Below are 10,173 nucleotides of genomic sequence, written 5' to 3'. Positions count from 1 at the left end.
CAATAAAGATTTTGGTTTGGTTATGAACAATATATTACATGGTTGGTAATGTAAATACAAGTATCATACGTTGGATTTTATTTCACCTTTGTATTTGTATGCAGGGATTCATGTGTGTGTCCCATAAATTTAAGTCTTGGTGTCTATTTGATAGGGGTATAATTTAAGGATATTATTATCATTATTTTTTTTTCTTTTTGCAAAACATGAGGCTAAAAAAAAATATTCTTTACTATAAGATCCACGAAATTTGTATGAATATCAAAATCCTTATTTGCCATAAGTGAACATATTTGTAAATGTGGATAATCATCTATATCATTTTCTTTTTTTTTACCTAATTCCCATTTATAAATATATGATAAATTCAATCAATCAAATAACCATTGCTTAGAAAAATAAGACAATGGAGAAAACAACTTTACGGTAAGATCCTTCACCCATCGCCTTAACAACTCCTAATAAAAGTAAATCATCTAATGCGACAACTGAAAATAACAGTCTTTCATGGAATATGTTTGATATCAAAAGTAGAAATGTAGAAATTATTCATCCATTGGTAAGTGATCTCGTGTCAATATATAACAATAGAATTAATATTAATGATGCAAATATTGTATCATTAAAAAATTGCAAAATATATATATATATATATATATATATATATATATATATATATATATATATATATATATATATATATATATATATATATATATATATATATATATATATATATATATATATATATATATATATATATATAAAATTTCATTTATGCAGGAGATTATGCAGTCTACATGCATTTGCTTATTATTATTAATAAATGAGATCATGAATATTAATTCAAATATCATTGATTGGGAATGCCTCCTAAGACCATTGCTTTATTATATATGTAAAGTATTAATCCTATGCGGAACTCCTACCATTAAAATACTTTCATCCATAAAACCATATGTTTGTGGTGTTGAAAAATTATTCATTTGTAGAGTAGAGCTTTGTTAGGTTGTTCCTATTCATTGAAATTTCGAAATTAAATTCTTAACTTTTTCAGCTAAGCTAAACAACAAAGGCTGCTACAAACTAAATGTGAAAAATATCTTACCCTAAAATTAGTAGGTCTAATGAATATCAGTGTTAATTTGTGCTAAAATTTTTAAAATGTGAAAAACATTCATTCAAATATTATACATATAGATATATATTATCCTCTTTTCATCTTTTCTTCCATGATAATCACCTGCCAAAGGATAAGGAATTAATGACGATGAACAATTCATTCATTAAATTTTTTTCTTAATAAGCTCTAGAGAAACTCTTAAAAACTGCAAATTCGTTTAAAAAAATTTCATGCGCGCATACACAAAATCAAAGTATCATATACTAACAAATATGGAAACTTGTAGTCTGTTACAGTAACAACAGTATTGCATTCAACTATTGCACTAAAAAATCTTATATTATTTTGTGTGTAACAGCTACATAGCCATATAAGAGGTTAATTAATTATTCCCCAAGTTATTTGGCTTTAAAATTTTTGTCTGAAAGAATAAAAACTTTAAATAGTAAAGAATATTTTAATATATTTTTGAATGGTTCTCCAAATTATATTGGAGAAGGCCAGTATATATTACCACGTGGAAGAAAGTACAAGTTATATTATAATAATTCAATTAATATTAAGATTAGACTATTTATTGGAAAAAAAAAACTTACATGTACCACAAAAAAATTATAATTATCAAGAATAATCATTTTAATCCCCCGGAGACCTACAACTCATGTTTTACTGATCCTGCTTGTACGGTAAAGAAAGATTGGATTGGACTATATCATAATCGATATCAGGCTGAATATACTATCTTTGTAATTCCAAATGAATCTAACTTGGTGAATTTTTTCAACAATAAGAAAAATAATAAAATAAATCCAATGGAGGATTATTTGTTTTAAAAATATTCCGAAAAGGGCCTCATATCTAACTATGAGAGATCTTTCTATAACGATTTAGGAATAGACAAATTGAAAAAGGCAATGTTTGTACCACTAAAACTTGGAATAAATTTACTAAATATACATCGCCCCAAACAATATGAATATATAGATGAAGATAAAATCAGACAAGCATTAAAATTATATAAAAAAAAGCTATTCATTGTCTGCGAATACATTATATGAAGAATAAAGTAAAGGCATATATATATATATATATATATATATATATATATATATATATATATATATATATATATATATATATATATATATATATAATCTGTCTCTTATTCATCATTTCAGTTTGATAATTTGGTGCAGAAGAATCGCTTTTATTTTCCTGCGCATACCCACGCGTATCTAACGCACTATTTCACCTGGCTTTGTAGCTACTGTTAATCCATAATATTGTTTATGTACAATTCCGAGCGGATTCAAAGTTACTTTACCTTTCCCATGGGACTTGGAACAATGCGTCTAAATTATAGGATGATGTAGCATTACATTAAACTGGTAACGATTATTGGTAGTTACATACTTATGCTTTGTTTCAAAATCTTTACTGACAGCTAAATTCTAAGCAGATATGAGACGAGTTTCATGAATATTTTGATAATGATTAACTATTTTTCTTTTTATTGACAACGGGCCATTTATCTTTTGGGAAATGCAATCTTGTTATCTTTTCTTTTCTAGTTGGCTTTAAGGGACTATTTAACCAATCATTTTCATTTACCAAGTTATTTTTATTAATATTATTGGGTTGTTTAACTAACAGTTTACCATGGTTGTTAATTTTTGAAAAAAAAACCTATATGATATATTAATTCACTTTTAATATAAAGGTGAACTTAGATATGTTTTCCATTTTTTTTTTCAAAGTATAATATGCCAAATCAGTAATATGAAAATTTGAAGAAATTGCCGTGGAAATTTTCAAACAAGCGTTAGAAATAATATCCTCCTGGTCTTTTTCTTCTTCCCTGAATTTAGGTAGAAAACCTTCAAAAAAGCCATTATGGAAATCGCAAACATTACCATATTCTGGACTATATTTATTAAAGGGTTTATTATATAATGAGGACTTAGTGCATCATAAAAACAATGTATATTTTTATCATTCAGAAATTGTATGTTGTTATTCACATTATCATTTTCTATGTTAATTTTCTAACATTGAAGGAACATTGCATCGATTATTAGAATTTGAATTTTTTAAGATTCATATTCAATATAAACTCCATCTATGATGGGATTATCGGTAGATATATTAATATTTGACAAATTAAAAGCTTAAGCTACTTTAATGCATTAGTAATCTTTTATAAATTTTTTCTCCAATTTCATTACAATATTGACCACCAAATTAAGATGATTCATAACATAGGCATTCCCATTCTTTACTTTGTTGATTGAATGTCAATTGTCCAAAACCCTTTTTTTGGATTTTCATATTAGCCAGGATTAGGAAGAATTTGATATGAATGTGCATCATAAACAGGATAACGTACATCTGTGCTGTAAAAATTATTATTATCTGGTAATTTTGTTGATTCTCACGGTATAAAGATAAAATTTTCTCCAAGTAAATTAGAAAAAGAATTAGTCTTAATGTCTTATTTTGATATTGTTAGTGTTATTACTTTCCTGGATTTTTGTATTTCTTCATAGAACTTTATTTTCCCTTTTTTTCCTCTGCATTAATATTGAAAAAGCTACTATTGGCATATGCTAAACTATAATGATAAAAATAATAATACTCATAAAAATTATCAAATAATGTGGTTTTTATATTAATTTATTGTAAGAAATTATTTCTTACTGACTAAAAAAGTGAAAGAAAATACATAAATGCCTCATAAAAAAATCATTGCTTAAACCCGACTTGAAAATATATAACTTCAACCAATCTATATGTAAAGAAACAATTTTACTTGAATGGACTATAAAACATATATATATATATATATATATATATATATATATATATATATATATATATATATATATATATATATATATATATATATATATATATATATATATATATATATATATATATATATATATATATATGATAATAGATGTATGGAAAAAAGATGGTAAAAATATATGTAGAGACAAAAAAACTGAAATAAATTCTAAAATTGATTGCCATTCTTTAAAATATAACATAAACGTTAATTATTTTTTTTTATAACCCTGTGAATGCCCAAATAACAGCTACTCTTTGGCTATCATTATCATAGATATTATAGATAAAATTTTCATCAATGATAAGTGAACAAGATTTGGATGGAGGTTTACTGTCCATGTAATATGCCACCGCATTTGATTTCACCCACGTACCAGTTTCATTGCTATTGATGTAAATTTTAGTTATATAGAAAATACATATTTCTTGGGAAGAAGGGATATTTTTAACTCTCTTTAAAATTCTCGTACTGTAAACCCTTATTTGTTACTTATGAAAGCATAGGAATTTGTTTAAATACATTATTCAAAGTAAATTTATTCTCATGATTAAATTTTGGCATCGATAATTGAGTGCAAGTTATTGACTTTTTATTGTTAGATTTATAAATTTCACATAAAACTTTTTGAATGTTTTGTAATGCATATCTAGTAAAATCTTTTTTTGAACATACTTCGTGTGGCATAACAATAAACCTACTCATAGAGTCTTCCTTATATGGAAGTTTATATATGCCACACAAAATACTGTCTAATTTTACTTGTTTGATAACATTAATAGTTAATACATGTCGTCTATGGCTTCTAATTAAAATTTGGAATTTGTTAGGTCCTATGTAAAATTTTGCTATATCAGTATACTTTTTATCAAATTCGTAAACCAAATTGGCAAAAAAGTTAGATTATATATAAAAGAATATTTTAACATCTTCGCTTAGTATCATGGGTAAGAAGTTTTTATTCCATTCTAATTCCCATCCACATAGCGTACCAGCCCAATAGATAATCTTATCAAAATCAGTTCCTCTTTTAGGTATAGGCATTATATGAAATTCTTTTGAATTGCTGTTAGGTTTTTTTTTTTTTTTTTTTTTTTTTCTTTTTTTTTTTTAATTTCATACTGATATCCAGAAGATTTTTTTACACCTTCTTTATATTGTTTATCAATATTTGTTTCATCATCTTTAACGAACGAGACCAAGTGCTATACTTTCTTGTTATGGAGGAGAATATGAAGGGTTATTTTTCAAACATTTCTCAAGTTGAATTTCCTTTTTTTCGTAAAATGATTGTTATAATTATAATAGAATTATAATCCCATCACATCTAAGGATAGGATTATTTGGAAAATCATCCTTATCTAATAATTTGATAAGTATATCAGCAATTAGTTGATTTGAGGACAAAGCTGCACGTGTTAAAATATCCATCATTTGTCGTTCTTTAAAAATGATAAATAGACATACTACTTATATATATATATATATATATATATATATATATATATATATATATATATATATATATATATATATATATATATATATATATATATATATATATATATATATATATATATATATATATATACACACACACATATATATATATATATATATATATATATATATATATATATATACATATATATATACATATATTTATATACATATCTATTTACATATATATAAATATATATATATATATATATATATATATATATATATATATATATATATACATATGTATATACTTTATACATATATATATATATATATATATATATATATATATATATATATATATATATATATATATATATATATATATATATGTATGTGTATATATATACATATAAAAGTATATATATATATATATATATATATATATATATATATATATATATATACATATATATCGATATATATATATATATATATATATATATATATATATATATATATATATATATATATATATATATATGTGTGTGTATATATATATATATATATATATATATATATATATATATATATATATATATATATATATTTATATATATATACATATAAAAGTATATATATATATATATATATATATATATATATATATATATATATATATATATATATATATATATTTATATATATATATATACATATAAAAGTATATATATATATATATATATATATATATATGTGTGTGTGTGTGTGTGTGTGTATATATTAAGTAAGTAATAGATCTCAAAGAGTTGTTGTTGATGGGCACCATAGTGATTATAGGAATGTGATATCCGGTGTTCCACAGGGTAGTGTTCTTGGCCCATTACTTTTCATACTATATACACATGACATGTGGTTTGGCCTAGAAAACAAGCTTGTTGCATATGCAGATGATGCTACTCTCTTTGCATCAATTCCATCCCCTGAATGTAGATCTAGGGTTGGTGAATCCCTTAATAGAGATTTAGCTAGAATTAGTGCATGGTGCAAATTATGGGGTATGAAGTTGAATCATAACAAAACTCAAAGTATGATTGTAAGTAGGTCAAGGACGGTGGTTCCTCAACATCCGGATCTCAGTATTGATAATGTTTCTTTAAATATGTATGACTCTTTCAAAATTTTAGGTGTGATTCTCGACAGTAAATTTACTTTTGAGAAACATATAAGGTCTGTGTCTTCTTCAATTTCACAAAAAATAGGCTTATTGAGAAAGTCTTTCAAGATTTTCGGTGATCAATCTATTCTGAAGAAGTGTTTTAATTCTTTCATTCTACCTTGTTTTGAGTATTGTTCTCCTGTCTGGTCTTCAGCTGCTGATTCTCATCTTAATTTGTTGGACAGAAACTTACGGTCTATTAAATTTCTTATTCCTGATCTAGATATTAATCTCTGGCACCGTCGTTCAATTAGTTCATTATGTATGTTGCATAAGATTTTTCACAACTCTGACCATCCTTTACATTCAGATCTCCCTGGACAATTCTATCCTGTTCGTAATACTAGGCAGGCAGTTAATTCTAATAGCCAGGCCTTCTCCATCACGAGGCTCAATACTACGCAGTACTCTAGAAGTTTTATTCCATCTGTGACCAAGTTGTGGAATGATCTTCCTAATCGGGTGGTTGAATCAGTAGAACTTCAAAAGTTCAAAGTTGGAGCAAATGCTTTTTTGTTGACCAGGCAGACATAGTCTTTTTATAGTTTATTTATGACATATTTGTTTTTGATGTTGTTGATAGTTTATTATATGACATGTCTGTTTTGACGTTGTTTCTTATTTAAGAATGATTTATTGTTAATTTGTTCTCTTCATTTATTTATTTCCTTATTTCCTTTCCTCACTGGGCTATTTTTCCCTGTTGGAGCCCCTGGGCTTATAGCATCTTGCTTTTCCAACTAGGGTTGTAGCTTGAATAGTAATAATAATAATATATATATATATATATATATATATATATATATATATATATATATATATATATATATATATGTATGTGTATATATATATATATATATATATATATATATATATATATATATATATATATATATATATATATATATATATATATATATATATATGTGTGTGTATATATATATATATATATATATATATATATATATATATATATATATATATATATATATATATATATATATATATATATATATATAAATATATATATATATATATATATATATATATATATATATATATATATATATATATATATATATATATATATATATATACATATATATATATATATATATATATATATATATATATATATATATATATATATATATATATATATATATATATATATATATACGGTTCTGTTATGAATAATTAATAACAAGACAAATACGCCTGTATATATACAAGCAAAATTATCTGGCAGTACATTATCTTCTCGGCAACCATCCACTCAACATGGACAAGATTACTCCTACCCCGAGTTACTACAATCAACTGTTTATAAAACTCTTCAACTATTAAACTTTTCTGTCATTCAGAATGGAGCCAACAGCCATTATCCAGATCAATTTGTACTTGAAAGTACCTGTAATTTTAATCTAGCCATTGTTCAATCTGCAATTGAACTTATTATCGTCAAAGGGATAAAGTTTTTTCAGACAATTTTCATGTGTATGAGAGAGATCACCGTTTAGCACTATACCTAGCTCGCATGAATCCATTAATTTTTATGGAATTCATAGGAGTCAGCTGTGCATATTTTCTTATTCATTGCGTCTGAACAGTGAGTTAATTTATTCAAGTCTTTAATGACCCTATATGTTTCTTTGTCAAGGGAAATCAATATGTGTCCTGTCAAACTGGATATTAATGGGCTTGAGTTATTTGTCATGAAAGTCGGAAATGGTGATATCCTATATGATTGCCAAGCATCAGAAGAATCAAAGGGAATTGTAATCATAATCCTGTAATTTTCAAGGCTCACTGTAATTAGGCTGTAATAAAATTCTAATTTATGTGCGTCTAACAAAGGAATATAACTTATTTTCTCCCGTCCGTTCTCCAGAATTAATGTTAAGTCTTTTATCAGCAACAAATGCGGTGAGAGAACACCTTTAGTCGTTAACTTTAGAGCTTTCACATAGTCTTTTGATTTCTCAATGAAATGTGCAATTTTATTATTGATATGATATTTTTTTAATTATAATATGTTAACGTTGCCAACCACTCTTGTACTTCCATAATCTGACTGATATTACTAGAATGTTCGTTCACCAAACTCATAATTTGATTGATAAAAGTTAACTGATTCCTTAGTTCTGATAAAACTAATTCGTTTTTATGTGTTAAAATGTCAATTTTCTTATTTTGATTACTAATTTTAAGACAATTTGAAATCTCTAAGCCTAAACTTGCAACAAATCCAAAGATGTTTAGTGCAGCAAAAATAAACGGGTTATGTTTTCAAGGTTAGTGTGTCTTACTGTCCACATCAAAAGTTCACGAGCCAAAGATTCTGTCTCGTAAGTCTTAATTTGCAAGTCCTGGTATGTCATCTCAGCAACCTTTAGTGTCGGTGCAAGCGAACTTTCTGTATTAAAAGGAAAGTGTCTTCTATGCATTTCATTTAATGAAGCAGCAAACCTTTAAATGGCGCTCTTTAAGCTAGTGACGTCATTCTCTGGGAGAAAAATTGCTTGCATGCGTACTTCTATAACTATATTGCTTGCAGTAATAAATATGAATTCTGTACTCTCTACTATATTGCCAAATTTAAAACCTATACTTTAAGTATTAGAGCTCTTTCCACACGAAAAAAATGTCTGAGCGAACAATATCATTCCTAACAATAAAAACTTCATCTTGAAAACCTGTAATGAGAAAAATATATGTAATTACTCCTGTATTAAGAAGAAAAAAATGTTAACATATAAGTTTCATAGATAAAAAAAAATCACTGACTTCCTTTTCTCTTATTTTAATTTCTTATGTAAGCCAATGGTACAATTCTCTCATCAGTGGGTTGGGATACGTTTTGAACTCTAAATCTATTGGTCGTTAATGTTTCCAAAATGCTAAATGGGCCTTCAAACCTAGGTGTTAGTTTATTATTGAGTCCTTTACATACATTTACCTGTATGTATACATTATCACCCACGGTATATGTTTTAGTTGGCTTCGCTATTTTATCATGATTCCTTTTCATTATGATTTGTGATTCTTTTAAATTCTTTCGAAGGATATTAAAACGACTTTTGCTTGCATTTATATATTCTTTTAAAGGATTTGATAAATTAGTTGTTTGCATCAATACATGGAAAGGCGTTCTAACTGTGGTACCATACAATGCATCGTGCGGCGACATTTTAATTGATATATGATATGAGTGATTCAGAGTACTTAGTACCGCAGGTGTTGCAATATCCATGTTGAGGTCTGGTCCCCCTAGTGTTAATCTTAATGTGTTTAAAACCTTCCTATTCGCTCTTTCCACTAGCCCATTCGACTCTAGGTGATAAATCATGGTACAGATTTTCTTTATGCTAAGGAATTCACACAATGAGGTAAGGAAATGATTATTAAATTCTCCAGCCGAGTCTGAGATTATCATGTGTGGAATTCCATGTTTATAAATGTAACACTTGTAAAACTTCCTAGCGCATTCAATCGCAATTTTAGATTTAAGCGCTATCAGTTCTATATATCGAGTCAAAG

The sequence above is a fragment of the Palaemon carinicauda genome, chromosome 16, assembly GCF_036898095.1.
Source record: "Palaemon carinicauda isolate YSFRI2023 chromosome 16, ASM3689809v2, whole genome shotgun sequence".
NCBI lineage: Eukaryota > Metazoa > Arthropoda > Malacostraca > Decapoda > Palaemonidae > Palaemon > Palaemon carinicauda.
This window is presented reverse-complemented; position numbering follows the sequence as displayed.